Source organism: Phacochoerus africanus, chromosome 16 (genome assembly GCF_016906955.1).
Source record: "Phacochoerus africanus isolate WHEZ1 chromosome 16, ROS_Pafr_v1, whole genome shotgun sequence".
NCBI lineage: Eukaryota > Metazoa > Chordata > Mammalia > Artiodactyla > Suidae > Phacochoerus > Phacochoerus africanus.
The window spans coordinates 41,143,024-41,162,597 of record NC_062559.1 but is presented as its reverse complement, the minus strand read 5'-3'; the positions used below and the strand labels follow the sequence as shown (position 1 = coordinate 41,162,597).

General features: G+C 40.8%; 1 protein-coding gene across 5 annotated transcripts in view; it reads right to left on the bottom strand.

The window, feature by feature from the left end:
• The window catches only part of PDE1C (phosphodiesterase 1C), a 496,227-nt gene that overhangs the window by 237,752 nt on the left and 238,901 nt on the right, over positions 1-19,574 (bottom strand). The window lies entirely within an intron of this gene.

Sequence of the window (19,574 nt, the reverse complement as noted above, 5' to 3'; positions counted from 1 at the left end):
ATATTTAAGAATAAATATCACCTACTTGAAAAAAAAAACAACAAAAAATGAAATGCCTCTATATGGTTGCTAAAAAATATATTGTAATAGCACTATCACCAGATGGGAAAATGGATGTAGGCATATTAGAGAGATGACTTAACACTTAGAAATCCTTTACTGTATGTCTAACTCTGTGCTAGGCCTTTGCAGGTATATTATTTCAATTAATTCCAGCAACAGGAAAACAAGGGTAATAAACTGCATTATCATCATCAATTAACGACTGTACACATCTCAGCACAACTACAAGCTTATATTAGTGATTCGCGAAAGAACTATTAAATTAAAGAATGCTAATCATGTATGTGGTCCATAATACACCTGAAGAGTCAGACGCAGAAAATGACCATGAGTAGCAAAATTATGGCAATTTAGCCATTATATACATTGCTTTGAGCATAATTAACAATTTGATCAACATGCAAATTCTAATCTAGACATTCTTTAGCTAACGGGAGGATTAACCGAAATTCATTTCCAAAGCCACATTCTGGCCCCTGGCAAATTTTCTAGTATCTGCACATTTTCTCAAGTGAGGAAAGCAGGTCAACATCACTCAGTCAAGGCAACAGTTTCATTTTAGCAACTCTTTGTCCAAAAGCCAATGAAATCAAGAAGGTTACAGCAAGGTTACTGTGCCACCCCTAATGGCTCTGGTCAGAAACACCACAAATCATTTGCAAGTAAAGAAACATGAAGGAAATGTCAGGGTTCAGTAACAGAGGAACTAATGTACTTGGAGCATTTGCAGAAACTCTTTCCCACCCAGAACCATTCTCACCTCCATAAAGACACAACCACTCATTCATTCACTCAAATTTATGCTATGATAACTCATGGTGTGCCAGATGCTGGGCCAGGGGACAGAGTGACATCAGATGCTGTCACGGCTCTGGTAGAAATTACAGACATTCTTAGACCTAAGCTCAAATTTCGGGGGCACAGTCCCAAGGAAGTAAAGGGCCTACAATCGAAATGAAGGCACCTTAATATGCAAATATGCTCTTCATAAGGACACATCACCTGTTAAACATGCTCAAATTGCATTTGGGAAATTGACCCAAAGTAACTGACATACACTCTCTTAGAGCTCCATCCAAATGCCCATCTCAGGGTCTGCACAGGCAGGTGTGTGTGTGTTTGATCAGGGGATCTGTGTCAACCACACAGTGGAGCACAGCAGAGCCTGGAAAAAGCACCAGGAATCCCTGTGGTTCCCCAGCTCTTGCACCCTGCAGCCACCCCACACTCAGCTCAGGACAACCCCCTGCTACCTTATTACATCTGCTGTTTTCATGCAACGTCAAGAATGTGGAGGGAAAGGCATTCCCACATGGATGGAGAAACACCTCGAGGCAAGAACCCAGATGAATTCCAGGTGACAAAATTAAGCCATTACAGTTTTTATACTTTTCCACATATGATTCCAAAACGATTGCAGTGAGACATGCCTTTAAGTTTAGGTAAGATAAGAACCGTCACACACAGCCCAAAGGGACTGGTCATGAAACAATTATTGAGCACCAGCTGTATGCCAAGAGCAGTGCCATGCATGGCTGCTGTTGGGGGAGAAAAGAAGACCCCAGTAGTGGCCCCAGGGTAGACTGGGCACAAGGACCTCTAGTATTAAAGGGGTACGTGCAGAGGCAGCAAGTTAGAGGGGAAAGAACCTGAGAATCAGAGGGAAAACCCAGTTCTGCCTTTTCCCACTGCATGCCTCTGCCACACTGCTTTGCTCCCATTTCCTCGTCTGTAAAAATGGAGATAACCACACCTACTTCCAGATCATTGTGAGAACTAAATGGTAGCAATTATGGCTATTATGTCAGCCAGTTCATCAGACTGCCAGAATTTGGAACTGGACTTCACTCCTCATTAAAGGTGTGACCTTTCTGTGCCTCAGGTTTCCTCTTCTGTAATATGAGGATCATCATAGTCTCATCAAATTCAATGGGTAAATCCATGTACAGAACTCAGAACAGCATCTGGAATGCAGTGAGAGCCTGAAACAGTTTAGCTGTTACCACTGCTATGCTCCCCATGCTGGTACAGCCACTGTGGAGAACAGTATAAAGGTACCTTCGAAATCTAAACATAGAACTACCATATGATCCATCAATCCCGCTCTTGGGCATATATCTGGACAGAACTTTCCTTAAAAAAGACACATGCACCCGCATGCTCACTGCAGCTCTATTCGCAATAGCCAAGACATGGAAACAACCCAAATGTCCATCAACAGACGAATGGATTAGGAAGATGTGGTATATACACACAATGGAATACTACTCAGCCATAAAAAAGAACAAAATAATGCCATTTGCAGCAACATGGATGGAACTAGAGACTCTCATACTGAGTGAAGTAAGTCAGAAAGAGAAAGACAAATACCATATGTTATCACTCATATCTGGTATCAAATATACAGCACAAACAAACCTTTCCACAGAAAAGAAAATCCCGCACTTGGAGAATAGACCTGTGGTTGCCCGGTGGGAGGGAGACGGAGTGGGAGGGATTGGGAGCTTGGGGTCAACAGATGCAAACTACTGCTCATGGAATGGATTTACAATGAGATCCTGCTGTGTAGCACTGAGAACTATGTCTAGATACTTACAACGCAGCACAACAATGGGAGAAAAAAAATTATGTATACATGTAGCGTAACTGGGTCCCCATGATGTACAGTGGAAAAAGAAAAGTGTGTTGGGGGAAATAACAATAAAAAATAAATAAGATAGAAAAAGGAAAGGAAGGAAGGAAGGAAGGAAGGAGCCGAGAAGGTGCAAGGGAAGGTTTTGAAGGAAGATTTCACCACAAAAGGCTGGTGAGAGTTTGGGTGGCGTGGGGGGAGCAGAAATGTAGCCAAGATAAAACACAGACCAGGAAAGTGGTCTGAGGGGCCGGGGCCCGAGATGACAGCCCTTGCCTTCCTGGGTCCCTGTCATCAGCTGCACTGTCCCCTCAGTTCCCAAGCCAGTCCTGACCAGCGCAGCACCTCTCCCCAGCCTCAGCCGTCCCTGCTGTCACCACAGAGCAGGTGCCTGAGATGAGCCCTGGACACACACTGCCCAGCGACGCTGCCCCCGAACCAGCCTCCTTTCATGATGCCCCTTAGCTTGGGCTCCAAAACCCTGGCCAGTTCTTAGAGGTTACGTTTATTTTTTTATTTTTTTTTTATTTTTACATAATACTTTCACGTGATATGATTTTTTTTTTCACCCACTGATTCCCTGAGAAAGAGTACTAACCGCTATCAAAAATAGTAAGGTGGAGATTGACCTCTTTGTCTCAGGGGGGTGTGTGTGTGGAGAGAGAGAGAGAAACAGAGCGACGGAGAGAGAGAGGCAGAGAAAAAGTGCACTAAGCAGAAAAAGAAGGTATAAAATTGTACATAATATGTTCACATCTGTGTGAAAGAATGGCTATGAATATACTGCCAGTACATGAGTAAGAATTCTTAGAGGGTTTGGAGTTCCCGTTGTGGCTCAGTGGTTGACGAATCTGACTAGGAACCATGAGGTTGCAGGTTCAATCCCTGGCCTCGCTCAGGGGGTTAAGGATCCGGCGTTGCCATGAGCTGTGGTGTAGGTCGCAGATGTGGCTCGGATCTGGTGTTGCTCTGGATGTGGTGTAGGCCAGTGGCTACAGCTCTGATCAGACCCCTAGCCTGAGAACCTCCATATGCCACAGGAGCAGCTCTAGAAAAGGCAAAAAAAAAGAATTCTTAAAAGGTTCAAAAAAAAGGTTTACAATGAGTTTTCTTTGGAGAGTAGAACTAAGAAATCTATAGCAAAAAAGAGACTGTCTTCATTTCATGAACTTCTCTATGTCTTAATTTTATACCACGCGTGCGTACTATTTTAAATTTTTTAAGTGCTTTTAAAAAACAAGTAAGATAAAATTGTGTAATTGGGTCACTTTTTTGTACAACAGAGCTTGACAAAAATTGTAAATCAATTATACTTTCATAATAATAAAAATTAAAATTAAAAAATAAAAAAAAATAAAATCTCAAAAAAACAAAAAAACAAGTAAGACATCTCATGTCAGGAGTTGATTCTAATGCCCAAATAAAACTACGTTTTCCCGGTACCTAGTAAGCGTGGGTAAATGGCAGCTGCCTATTGCACTGCTATTATTAAACTACTGCATAATTTAAAATTAGTGTTTAATTTTTTGTATGATGACTCTGTGTATAGTAATAACATGCTCCAGTTCATTTCTGTGCATCAGCTCTCCCCAGTGACGCTCTGAGCTCCACGACGTCCACTCCTGCCTGGATTGGCCTTGACCCACCCAGCACAAGCAGCATCTCCCACAGAGGAGATCATCATCACAGACTAACCGACTGAAGCAACACACGCAGGAATAAATGCTCACTGCCCAGGATGAGGGAGCAAATGACTCCTTACGTCCATTTTGCAGATGTGGAAATTGAGGTCCAATGGAGCCCCAAGTCAAAAAGTTGGGGGAGGACCTCCAACAAAGGGGCCAGTGGTGCTGGGAGGCCACGGCTCCCAAGAGTCACCTAGTGAATAGGTGGCTGTAGAAGCCACAAGAACCTGGACAAGTTACTGAACCTCTGTGAGCCTCAGTTTCCCCTCTTAAAAATGAGGACGATCCAGATACCTTCTCCATAGAATCTCCTCTAAGGATTAAATGAGATAATAGGTATAAAGCAATTAGAACAGTGCCTGACATAAACAGCACTCAACAAATGTTAGTCATGTGTTTATTGTTTCCATTATTTTAGAGATTAAAAAGCCACAGCCAGAGCATAAACACAACTCGTGCGCGCACGCGCACACACACATACCCACACCCACAAACATACCACTCCAAAAAGAATTACTTACCACCCTCTTATAATATTTGGCACAGACTCCTATCATACCACTTATCACGGATTCTAAATTAATGTGTCTCTCCTTTCCAGACTGAGTGTTTTCTGAAACCAAAATAGGCTTATCTTAATTTTATATCCTCTATGCTTAGTACTTGGAAAGTACATGTACGTGTTTGTTAAAAATGTCAAAATGAAATGAAAATTTTTGAATCATTTAGACCCACAGAGTGATGACTGCAAGTAATATTCCAAAAACTGAAATTCAGTTTCTTTTCATTTTGTTGATGTCTTTTTAGCTAGTTCACCATAAAAGCGCTATCTATAAATAAAGCTAACTTGTACCCTGAGGTCCACTCATGGGCTAAACTATCAGCCCTGTAGCTTCTCTTGATGTTCATTCAACTTTATTTCTGCAAAGTTTAAGCCGACACATTCGACCAAATGAATCTAATCTGTCAAGGAGCCCAGACTGCCACAGACCTATTCATGGATCCAACCTCCAGGTTCTCTCTAGAGGTGGACGTGCAGACCCCTTTAATGAGGGCAGTCACTGGAATCAGTTCTCTTTCTCACGATTTGGTGGGAGGAAGGAGGCATGTGGGGAAGGAATTAACAATGGAAACTCTAACTCACTTCCAGGCACTATGGTAAAATTCTGTCAACTGGGTAACTCGTTAGATATCTCTGCCAAGTAGATTGTGAGACTGTGAGTTCCAAGGGTGTGTTAAGAACAAACTTTATTCCATTTCTACATAGTGCAATCACACTTGTCCTCAGATGCAATCATGTGGTTCAAGATAAAACACTCCCTAGTACAATGCTTATTGTCTTTAAGTGTAAGCCCCATCCATCAAGGAGGTCAGACTCATTCTGTGCCTAAAGCTAGTAATATGTCTTTTGGATAAAGGACACGCTTTGGGAGTTCATAACTTCATTACGTTTCATGGTCCATCCATTACTGCAACATAGCTGTGGCTGGATTCAGCTACTGTAATTGCTGCAACCAACCCAGCGAGGCAGTAGACGAATGGTTGTAGGAGCCATTCATCCACACCCTAGTGTTTGTTGAGTGCCTACTATGCGCCATACACTGTTCCAGGTGCTGTGGCTACTGAAGAAAACAAGACAGAACAAAATTTTTTTGCTCTAAATGGAGTTTGACATTAGTGAGAAAAAAATACATAATGTCAAAAGCTGATTTCAGATAAGGATGTGTTAAGAATCAGGAAGGCCTTTCTGGTGAAGTGCAGGGGCACCCCTGCAAAGAACGGCCCCTTACCCAGAATTTCACGTCTGTTCCGTTCACACTTCCATGGAGCTTTGTGGAAGAATCATATTGCTCAGTTTGCCAGAAAGGCACAGCTAAGATGAATCACTATAACTCGAACTCAACTCCATGTATCAAAACTTCCAGATCCCTAGAGAGATCTTATCAGACCCTTAAATGAAGTTTAGGCATCTGGGGAAAACCTCTGTTATTTAAGTGACACGCAGGACACCTGAAAACAGCTAAGAATCGTATAACAAAATAGAGTATTTTGAGCTGTCACTACGTCGTTAAAGATAATAACCCCCTCCTCTAAACTTTATCTGAGTAGGACTAGGTTACAAAGGCCTGAAGAAGACAACCAAGGGGTCCACAGAGGGAGGGAACACTGGCAGCAGACTGGCCACCGTGTCTCCCCAGGACTTTTCTTTTTGGGGGAGTAGCACACTCTTTCATCACCTGCTTTCAGAAGACCCCACTCCCAGCTCCAGGGGAGGGGGATGCCTCAGCCAGACCTGGCCGGTGGGCACACGGACTCCCCTCCCTTCCACAGGAACTGGCAAGGAAGGGTTATGTGGCCCAGGCTCCTCCAGTCCCTGGGAGTCCTGGGATTTGTGTGAGAGTTCCTAGAGGCAACTTTTTTTCTGCCGCACTGAACCTGGAAGGATGGGAGGCCTCGCTGCAACAGGCAAGCCTGACAGAGGCCAGAGCCTCTGTGGAGCAGGATGTGGGAAGATGGAGTGAGACACTGGGCCTTGATACCTTCATCTGAGCACCTGGATCAAGCCGTACCTAGATCCACTATGTTCTCAGAGTCTCAAAATCACTGGTTCATAAATAAACCAGTATAAGAACAAAAGATAATTTAACACCTGTCACAGAAAGCATCCAAACACGTCGTAAGTAAATTCTCCTTAGTATCAAATTATTGAGAACTTAACACTTCTCAGTATATCCAAAGGACATGTGTTACAATAGAAAAATGAGGTTTCTTCTGATTTCCATGAATCAATAATTCTTTATCTGGCACATACCGTGTGTCTACATTGGTGCCAGCTCCTAGAGAGGATGAAAATGTATATGATATTGCTTCCCTGGCCTGAAGGACATATCCTACAGTCTATCACAATCACTAATGCTTCACTAATCCATAGAGCTTTCTAGGCTATAGAGCACGTCTAAAGCACTGAACTTCAGGTGCAGAGAATCAAACTAGATTCATCCGAATCCTTGGTCTATGAACTCTCACCTCTGCCCCACACTTGGCCCTTTTTTTATGGGGTCCCCACCAACCCCTTACTCTTATCATCTCATAGCATCCCCACCATGAACAAGGACAAGGTTGTCGAGATTCTGAAAAAGTCTATCAAACCTCACAATTAGTGAGTTTCAGATCCAGAATAGTGTGTCCTTCCCATTCCCCCTTATCGGCGGCCTGTTGCATAAATATTTAAAAAGAGCTCCTCCAATCATACCAGCAAGGAGCTACACTGAACTGGCTGGCATATTTGAAAGGTGTGTAGTTCAGAACAGACACGTAACCACTAAGCACAGAGCCAGAATTGATGGGGTTATGGCTTTGAGTAAACTGCCTATTCGGCATCTTTGAAGGTGGTCATTTTAAAATGCTCTTGCAGAAATTCAGTGGGTATCTGCAGACACACTGAAATATTCAGACTCAAATCAGATTTTTTTCCAGTTCAACACAGGAGACAGCTTAAAGTATTCATTAAGAAAACACTTTTTTCAAAAGTCACGTCTTTAAAATGTCAGTACAGCCGTTCTCTGGGGGCATTTTCTTCCTGAAGATCAATAATAGGTCTATTATTACTTTCTTGGTTCCAGTGGTTCTGACTGAAACCAATCAGGTAAGAAAAGGTAAGGAGTTTCATCTATTTAATCTATAAATACATTCACCTAAAAAAAGTATTTTTACATTTTTACAGGTAATTGATTTCTATTTCTTAGCCTGAAATGACTCTCCCCTTGTTCTCCCGACACGTTAAATTGGCGAAGCAGTTTCACTTTATAGGAACAATGCTCTCAGAAGAATTAACGTTTTCTGCATTGGCTGATCGATTTAGAAAAATTGTCTTCTGCACCTTAAAATGCAAAATCCTCTCCCACACTACACAACCCAAGGGGATGGAGGATATGAATAAAAGAAAAGAAAGGTTTTTACAGAAGTGGATGTTTACAGGGGTAAGAAACCATGGCTTGGGCCCCAAATCCTTCAGACACCACTCGTAGGTGTGTGTCCTGGGTCAGAGGCCTGTGCTCCACCGCCAGGCCCATCACTTCCAGTGGCTGCTGGCAGTACAGGAGATGGGTCCCATCTTCCAGAGGAGGACAAAAGCTCAAGGCTGGAACGTCTTCCTTCTACCCAGAGGCACAGCAGGAAACCAAAACATGATGCAATTCCATAAATGGGCAGACAGGGTACGGAAGAGGTACATGACTGACACTGGCAATGAGGTGCACTCAGGGCCAAGAGACATGAGGAAGAGGATGATGCTGGGGGCCCTGGAGCCACAAAATATAATCAGAACAAAAGGGGCAGCCATGACACAAAGTGCTCAATCCACGGAGTCAGCCAGGGAAGGTCTAAATGCCAGCTCTTGGGAGTTCCCATCGTGGCCCAGTGGAAACAAATCTGATTAGTATCCATAAAGATGCAGGTTCAATCCCTGGCCTTGCTCAGTGGGTTAAGGATCCGGCATTGCCATGAGCTGTTGTGTAGGATCTGGCATTGAAGTGGCTATGGTGTAGGCCAGAGGCTGTAGCTCTGATTCGACGCCTACCCCGGGAATCTTCCATATGCCATGGGTGCGCCCCTAAAAAGATGAATAAGTAAATAAATCACAGCTCTGCCATGCGCCAGCTTCACCATCAGATAGCAAGACAAGAATATGAAGCATCCAGTGCCTGGCCCATCAACACTTTACTGGTGGTCTTCCTTTCCCCACTCCCTGCTCCCTTTCTATGTCGGTCCTGGGTGTAATCAAAGGCCCACACCTTCCACAGTTTACCTTATTGTTGATGTGATATTTCAGTGCATATACCATGTCTAAAATAATGAACGCAGACTCTAAAAGCCCATAGCCACATATTTTTCATTAAATTAACCTAATTAACTCTATCAGGGCCTAGAGAGGTTTCCAAAATAGAACTTACCCAGTTGTGTCAGAGTTAAATCGTAGGCTGTTGTCTATTCAACACTTCTGTTTGTACCCAGGCCTTGTGGCTTCATAAACAAGCTTTACTCTCACATATGCTCCATTAATTCTTTTCCCCCAAAGAGCCACTTCAGTCCATCTGCCATACTGGCCTCCTAACGTTACACGCTTTGTTTCCAACAAAGCCTCAGCCCTCTGGCTTTTAGAATATTGTAAATCAGATCAGTTGTATCACTAATTGTCTTGGCCAGGGTCAGGACTATGAGTAAAGGAGCCTACTGCAAGGAACTGAGCTTGTAAAATGATCTTGTTATTTGGAATAGATCGTGGACGTTTACGATTTTGATTTGCACCCCGATACCACTAATACTGCCATCATCATGGCCGGTCCCCAACTAGCCTTATTTTTCTCCTTAACATTGATGGTTCCATATATTCCACTTATTTACTTTCTTCATTTTACACCTCACGCTATTAGAATGGGGGCTTAAAGAAATCACCAAGTTGTCTGTTTTCACCTCTATACCCACCCCATCTAAAATACTACCTGGCACAGAGGAGGTACTCAAAAATGTTTCTACTGAATGAATGGTCAGATATAATATTTCTTTGAGATCTTCTCTCTAAAAACAATTTCATAAAAAGTAAAAGCTAATGTAGTATGAAAATACTAAATAAGAGGTTTCAGAGAAACTTCCAAAAATAAAATGGTAGAAGCATGTTTTTTAAAAAAATAACATCTTCTATCTAAACAGACAACTCTCCAAAGAAACCATACAGATGGCCAAAAAACACATGAAAAGATGTTCAACATAACTAATTATTAGAGAAATGCAAATCAAAACCACTATGAGGTACCACTTTACACCGGCCAGAATGGCCATCATCAAAAAGTCTACAAACAATAAGTGCTGGAGAGGGTGTAGGAGGAAAAGGAACTCTATTACATTGTTGGTGGGAATGTAAATTGTGGAAAACAGTATGCGGATTCCTCAGCAAACTAAAAATAGAATTACCATTTTATTTTACTTTATTTTCTTTTTTGTCTTTTTGCCTTTTCTAGGGTCGCTCCCGTGGCATATGGAGGTTCCCAGGCTAGGGGTCTAATTGGAGCTGTAGCTGCTGGCCTACGCCAGAGCCACAGCAACGCAGGATCCGAGCGGCGTCTGCAACCTACACCACAGCTCAAAGCAACACCGGATCCTCAACCCACTGAGCAAGGCCAGGGATCGAACCTGCAACCTCATAGTTCCTAGTCGGATTCTTTAACCACTACGCCACGACGGGAACTCCCAAAATTACCATTTGATCCAACAATCCCACTCCTGGGCATCTGTCCAGAGAAAACCATGACTCAAAAAGACACATGTACTCCGATGTTCACTGCAGCACTCTATACAATAGTCAAGATATGGAAACAACCTAAAAGTCCATCAACAGAGGAGTGGATAAAGAAGATGTGGTACATATACACAATGGAATACTACTCAGCCATTAAAAGGAAAGAAAGAACAGCATTTTGCAGCAATATGGATGGACCCAGAAATTATCATCCTAAATGAAGTCAGTCAGACAATGAGACGCCAACATCAAATGCTATCATTCATATGTGAAATCTAAAAAAAGGACACAATGAACTTCTTTGTAGAACAGATACTGACTCACAGACTGAAAAACATATGGTTTCCAAATGAGACAGGTTAGGGGACAGGCGGAATGCCCTGGGGGTTTGGGATGGAAATACTACAAAATTTGGTTGTGATGATTGCTGTACGACTATAAATGTAATAAAATTCACTGAGTAATTTAAAAAAATAAAATAAAATCTCCAGATAGCATTCAAATATGGCTTTTAATTTTGTTTTCCAGTATCCCTTAATAAATATTTAGTGGAAAAAAAAAAGAAAAGTCTTCTTTTAAATATGTGCTACAACTATATGGCTATTCAGGCCCAACCCACTTACATACAGCCTGTCAGGCATAAGAAAATGGCAACTATGGACAGCCTAGTGCCACTTGGATCAATGGCCCAATCGCCAATTCCACTGGCTTAGCAGCCAATCCCTCGCTGTTGTATTTCATGGCTGTAGAGTCTTCAAAGTTGGATAATGATGAATAGACTTTTCATAAAGATGAAGTACAACATAAGGTTGTGAGAAAAAAACATGGGGAATTATACTTCTGACCAAGCTGGAGTATCAGTGACCAGATTTACCCTTTCACAAGAAACCTAAACTCAGGCAAAATATATATAACAATGGGCATCAAGGCAACAAAGTACAGGCAAGGAAGCATTGCAGCCAAGACGTGGCTGCAAACAAACAAGGGGAGCTCTGTGACTGCCATAGCCTACAACCTTGAGAATGTTTTCGGGGCTCAGCACAGGGAGAGGTGACCCAGCTGGAGCCCAGTGGACTCTCAGAAGGATATGCAATTCCAGACAGACCAAGGCAGCTAGAATGTGCAGGAAACACCACCTAAGAAAGAAGAACTGCACAAAGATCTGCAGAGAATCCCACCTCAGCACACAGGTAAGTGAGGTCAGCACACAGGCATGAGGAAGGTACGGCTGCTCCTGTACTACCATGTCAGAATTGAGGAGTTACAACAGACCATACGGCCCTCAAAGACAAAAGTGTACTATTTGGCTATTTACAGAAAAAAAAAATCTTCCGACTCCCAATAACATCATATTTAACAGTAAAAGACTGAACATGTCCCTCCTAAGACTGGGAATAAGACGAGGATGTCCCCTCTCACTACTTCTGCTCAACATTATTCTGGAGGCTGTATCAGTGCATTAAGGCAAGAGAAAGAGACCAGAGGCATCCAGATGGGAAGGGAAGAAGTAACACTGTCTTCATGTACAACAACATGATCTTTTATATTGAAAACCTGATGGAATCTACAAAAAAGCTACTAGAACTAATTAATCAGTTTTCAAGCTTGCAGGATACCAGACCATTATACAATAATCAATTGTATTTCTATACAGTATAAAAAAATGATCAGAAGGTGAAATTTAAAAGTAATTGCAGTTATAATTAAAATCAAAAATATGAAATACTAATAAGTCTGTTAAGAGGTTATTATGACCTGAATACAGAAAACTACAAAATGTTGCTGAGAGGAATTAGATAAACGCTAAAATAATGATGAGATAGACTGTGTTTATGGGTCAAAAGACTCAATACTGTTAAAATGTCAAGTTTCCTCAAGTTTATGTATGGATTCAACACAATCCAAGTCAAAATTACAGAGGGTTTTTTTGGACACGTGCTCCAAAGATATGGACAAACTGATTCTCAAAATCATATGGAAATGTAGAGGTCCTGAAATTGTCAAAGCATCCTTTGAAAAACAGCAAAGATGGAAGAACAATGTGATCTGATTTCAAGTCTTATTACAAAATTAGTTTGGTATCAGTGTTAAGATAGACAAAGCAATGGAACAGAGTACGAGTCTTGAAACAGACACACAAATACATAGAAAACTGATTTTAATCAACAATGTAATAGCAGTTCAGTGGAGAAAGGACAGTGCCTTCTACAAATGGGGCTGGAACTCCTAGATATTCATGTGCGAAAAACTAAACTTCCATCCATCCATCCCACCACATACGAAATCCACTCAAAATGGAACAAAGGGCATAATCAACAAACTATAAAACTTCCAAAACAAAATACAGGAGAAAAATCTCTGTCATACTGTATTAGTTAGCTATGGCATAACGAAGTACCACGAACCAAGTGGCTTAAAGGACAGAAATTTCCTGTCTCATAGTTTTGAAGGCTGGAGTCTGAGATCATGGTGTTGACAGGCTGGTTCCTTCTGAAGGTTGCAAGAAAGAGATCTGCTGCAGGCCTCTCTCCTTGGCTTACAGATGGCCATCTTTACCTTGGGTCTCTTTCCATCCTCTTCCCTACGTGTGTCTCTGTATCCACATTTTCCCATTTTATGAGGATACCAGTCAGACCAGCACCTACCCTGGTGACTCACCTTAACTTGATCATCTCTGTAAAGACCCCATCTCCAGTAAGTATAAATAAGGTCAAATGCTCAGACACAAAAGATTAGGACCCCAATACTTCTTTTGGGGGTGACACAATTCAACCTATAACAAATGCTGAAATCACAATCCCTAAAAAGAACAAATTGCTAAACTGAAAAGAATGTGAAAAAGGATATATACGTGTATATGCATAACTGAATCATTTTGTTGTACAACAGAAATTACCGCAGCATTGTAAATCAACTGTACTTCAGTAAAACTTTTCAGAATGAAAAAGAACATCTACTCTTAAAAGACTGTCAATAAACTGAAAAGCAAGCCACAGGTTGCATGAAAATATTTTCAAAGCACATGTCTGATTAAAAAAAAATGTGCCTAAAATACACAAAGACTCTCAAAATGCAATAATAATTAACAATTTTAAAAGCAAGAAAAGAGTTGAACAGATATTTTACCAAAGAAGACATTCAGGTGGCAAATAAGCACATGAAAAAATGTTCAACATCATTAGATACTATAGAAATAAAAATTAAAACCACAACGAGATACCACTGTTCATCTATTAGGACAGTTAAAATTAAAAAGACCCACCATCAACTATAATTAAAAAAATTTGTAAATAAAATAAATATATATGAGTGGCTAAAAAAAAAAAAATGACTGACCATACCAAGTACGTCAAGGATATAGAGCAAGTGGGACTCTCACACTCCGCTAGTGGGAATGTAAACTGGCACATGTTTGGGAAAGAGTTTGGCAGTTTCTTAAAACTTTAAACATGTGGCTACCATATGATCTAGCCATTCTACTTTTAGGTATTTGCTCTAGAGAAGTGAAAATCTATGTACCTACAAAAATTTGTCCATGAATATTCTTACAACATAATTTGTAATAGCCCCAAGCTGCAAACAACTCAAATGCCCAACAGTGAATAAATAAAATACTGTGGCATATAGTTCATATAATGGAATAATATTCCACAATATAAGGACTTAATCACTGATACATGCAATTACATGGATGTCTCTCAAAACTATTACACCAAGGGAAAGAAGCCAGTTTTTAAATTACACACTAGATAAATCCACTTACATAAAATTCTAGAAAATGCAAATAATTATCTATAGAGCTGGCTGCCTGGGAATGGGCATATGGGGAGAGACGGGCAGGGTAGAACTGGAGGAGGCATCAAAAAGGGTCATGAGCACAGCAATCCCATTCTTGGGCATATATCCAGGCAAAACTTTCCTTGAAAAAGACACACGCACCTGCATGTTCACTGCAGCACTACTCACAATAGCGAAGACACGAAAACAACCTAAATGTCTATCGACAGATGAGTGGATTAAGATGTGGTACATTTATACAATGGAATACTACTCAGCCATAAAAAAGAACAAAATAATGCCATTTGCAGCAACATGGATGGAACCAGAGACTCTCATACTAAGTGAAGCAAGTCAGAAAGAGGAAGATAAATACCATACGATATCACTTACATCTGGAATCTAATATACAGCACAAATGAACCTTTCCACAGGAAAGAAAATCATGGACATGGAGAACAGACTTGTGGTTGCCAAGGGGGAGGGAGTGGGATGGACTGGGAATTTGGGGTTAATAGATGCAAATTATTGCCTTTGGAATGGATAAGCAATGAGATCCGGCTGTACAGCACAGGGAACTATATCTAGCATGATAATGTGAGAAAAAGGAATGTGCACATGTGTGTGTGACTGGGTCAACTTGCTGTACAGTAGAAAATTGACAGAACACTGTAAACCAGCTATAATGGAAAAAATAAAAATCATTATTTAAAAAAGGGGGGTCATGAGCAATATTCTGGAGGGGGTGGATACGTTCCTGATCTTGAATGTGGTAATGGTTTCAGGAGCATGTGCATAGGTCAATATCTATATCGTGCACTTTCAATAAGTGTAATTCTTTACATGTGAATTATACTCAGTAAAGCTGATTTTAAATACGCGTTTCACATTCATATGGCCTCCTGTTTCAAGTCCTGGTGCTATCCCCTTCTAGCTTCGTTACCTCAGGCAAGGTATCACTGATCCTCCTGCTGCCCAAGTGTAAAGGTGCTCTTTCATAACATTTATTTCCCACAGTTATTGTGGATGTTGGCTGATAACTCAGTGAAACATGAGGAACTCAAAAATGACCAAAACAATACAGCTATTACTAATAATAACAATAATAAAGTTACCCCTTCTTACTTTTTAACTTCCTATAAATGTTATCTTGGAAGACATGATATACAGCACACAGTTTTAGAACCCAGAAAGCTGAGTCTTCTCCACTTTCTTATTCAGTGTTTCAGATAGTGCTAACACGAATTTTTCCAAATCAAAAGGTGCATTTGGCAGAAAGTTGAAAGTCTGTTTTTCGGATCCTTTATAATAATATTTTCAAATGTAAGCGGTGACCTCCCTTGGTATAAAATGGTTATACAGCCTCAGCAAAATGACACCCTTTTATACATATGTAATCCTTCCTCAACTGCAATTGGCAAAACCACATTTTGAGTTTTAACCACACACACACACACAAATAAACACACCCACACATCAAAATGTTGGACATAATGTTTTTTTCCATGTGTGTGATTTAGACCGTCAAGAAAGCAAGCAGGCTCGGTTGCTGTCCTGTCCCATAGACCAGTGAATGGGCTTGTGGGATTGAACACGTCTGGGTAACATCCTCATAATACCTGCGTGGAGGACCCAAGCTTGGAAAGATATCCTTACACACTGCAATAGTTTAGTAAAAAGGCAAGATACACAAGTACTGTGCTGAGACTTTGGGAAATGAAATAACAAAAATTTACATGCAAAAGATATTAAATGGTAAGCCAGTAAGAAGATAGTTTCAAAACATTTAAAACCTATAGAGTTAACAAAACAAACAAAATCTCTGGTATAATCACACTTCCACAGCAATGGATCTTGAAAAAGTGATGACGTTTTAGTGCCTACAGATGTGGTTTGTTTAGGAGTAAACACCTTCAAGAATTTTCATGTACTGAATCTTGAAGAAACACATTAATGTCTTTTTTCGACTCTGAGATTATAAAGTACTTGTGTATTCCTAGTACATATTTTTCAAGTTCATAGAAAGAGAGAGGGTCCGAAGTGCTGCACAGAAATCTCAATCATATGCATGCTGCTAAACGCCTAGCTTTCTAGGTGTGTCTATGTATAGCTTTCAGAGACAAAGCAGACACTACTGAAAAAAATGACCAAAAATGAAGGAATCAAATTCTTAGTTGACAGTATAAAAGAGTGACCCTCTAGTGTGTAGGTTTGTACAAATGTAATAACACCTATAATAATAATGAGTTTCCAGTAAGTGCAGGCACTAAGGTTTATCCCCATATGTGTAAGTTTCAACAATACTTAAAGTCAATAAAGTTCTCTAACTCCTTCCCCTATGTGCTACAGCACAGCCCTAGAGTCTGAGACCCAGGTTTGAACCTGCAGAACTATTTCATAGATCTTTGATCTTGGGCAATCTACTTACTCTCACTCAGTCTCAGTTTCCTCCTATGAAAAACAAGCATAACAATAGTGTATTTTATTGTGAGGATTAAATGAAATAAAGCTGATAAAGTGTTCAGTCATTTCCTTGCAACAGAAGTACTTCATATTAGTTTCTGATTAAGGCAGACTCATTTCTAGTCCTCTGTCTAAACCCTTTGAAAGGAAATATATCTGAAATGGAGCTGGGACAAAGTTAAAAATGTATTTCACACATGTGGGAAAACCAGATTAAAATGAAAAAATGCATTTTCCAAATCAATTGTGGGAACTAGATCTGCTCCACCATCATCTTAACCAGAGATCAGATTAGAAGACCAGAAAAATTGGTCCACTGCTTGAAGAATAACCAGGTGACTCAGAAAGAAGATCCTGAATCTCCATGCTATGCTACCTGAGATGGCAAAACAGTTTACAACTGAATAGTATGTAACTTTCTAATCTATGTTGCTAAGGAAATCTACACTATCTCACACAAATTGTTTGTGTTTTAAGATACCATGTCTAGGAGTTCCCGTCGTGGTGCAGTGGTTAACGAATCCAACTAGGAACCAGGAGGTTGCGGGTTCGGTCCCTGCCCTTGCTCAGTGGGTTAACGATCCGGCGTTGCCGTGAGCTGTGGTGTAGGTTGCAGACGCGGCTCGGATCCCGCATCGCTGTGGCTCTGGCGTAGGCCGGCAGCCTCAGCTCCAATTAGACCCCTAGCCTGGGAACCTCCATGTGCCGCGGGAGCGGCCCAAGAAATAGCAAAAAGACAAAAAAAAAAAAAAAAGATACCATGTCTAAAAGCTAGGAGATCCAAATTATCAATCCTAGCCTATCTCACCGCTAACATTTTTAATGCCAAATGGCTAAACTCGTGGCATAATTTTCTACAAGCTAAAAGAATACAGATAACTAATATTTAAAATGAAACAAGGTGGAGAAATAGAAAGGAAAATTACTACGATTTCTCATATCTTCCCCCAACTCATGGAAGCCGAGCACTGGAAACAATATTTTGAGCTTTTATTTTTAAATACAAAGATTCTGGAAAATATTAATGTATTTTTGCTAATGTATTTTCCTATTGAGAAATTTAATTTTCTATACATCAAAAAAGTCATGAGAAAAAAATTTTAAAACAATGATAAACTAAAGGGGAATGCAAAAAAAAGACACGGGGTTAATATTTTTAATATATAAAAGCTCTTAGATGAAAATCAGAATAAAATATCAATAGCTGGTTCACAAAAGAAAATTTATAATCATTATTGATACCTGTTCAATCTCACTGATAATCAAAAATATGGACACCAAAGCAGGAGTTTCCACTGCAGCAGTGGGTTAAAGCAGCTCAGGTCACTGAGGAGGTGTGGCTTCAATCCCCAGGCTGGAGCAGAGGGTTAAAGGATCCAGCATTGCCACAGCTGTGGCATAGGTAACAGTTGTGAATTGGATTTGATCCCTGGCCCAGGAACCGCCATGTGCCACAGGTGCAACTATTAAAAAAAAAAAAAAAAAAAGATATAAAACAAAAAGAAGGGAGTTCTCTTCATGTCTAAGTGGGTAACAAATCCAACTAGGATCCATGAGGATGTGGATTTGATCCCTGGCCTCTCTCAGAGGGTTGAGGATCTGGCGTTGCCATGAGCTGTGGTGTAGGTCACAGACACGGCTCAGATCCCGTGTTGCTGTGGCTGTGGTGTAGGCTGGCAGCTGTAGCTCCGATTCAACCCCTAGCCTGGGAACCGCCATATGCTGTAAGTGCGGCCTTGAAGAAAAAAAACATGTACACTACAGCAGTGTAGGATTGGAGTCACCTATGAAAGATAAAATATAAACTATCAATGGAAGCATAGAGAAACTTCTTGGAAAAGAATTTCGCAATGTGAAAATCTCTACAGATACTTCATACTCCTTAAATTTCCATTAAAGGAATTTCTCCCTATCCTAAGGAAGAAAGGATAGAAAAGCACAAGTCATAAAAGAATACATGCATCAGAACACTGTTTATGAAGTGAAAAATTGAAAGCAACCTAAATGCCCAACAACAGTGGATTGGCTAAATCCACAATGGTGCACACTTGCAGTAAAATACTATGCAGCCATTAAGAATGTCTGAGATGAGATTTACAGACAAGGTAAGTCAGTAATACGTCAATGAAGTAGTAGACTATTCAATAATGGACATGCAGTCTAAACTCATTGTTATAACATCTTTCACACTGGAAAATGTTTGGAAGGATGTACATGGAAATGTCAACATTAGTTCTCTGGAGAGTGAATTTTGGCTGTTTTAAAATTATTATATTTCCTAAGAACAAGACAGAGTCAGGCACAGCATAACGGTTAGGAATATAGGCTGTAGAGTCACCCTGCCTGTGTCTAAATCCTGGCTCTGATATTTTCCAGCTCTGTGTCCTTTTTCAAGTTGTTTGTTTTTTTGTTTTCTGTTTTTTTGTCTTTTGTCTTTTTAGGGCTGCACCCGCAGCATATGGAGGTTCCCATGTTAGGGGTCTCATTGGAGCTGTAGTCGCCAGTCTACACCAGAGCCACAGCAACGCCGGATAGAAGCCGCATCTGTGACCTACACCACAGCCCAGGGCAACACCAGATGCTTAACCCACTGAGCAAGGCCAGGGATCAAACCCGTAACCTCAAGGTTCCTAGTAGGTTCCTAGTCAGATTCGTTTCC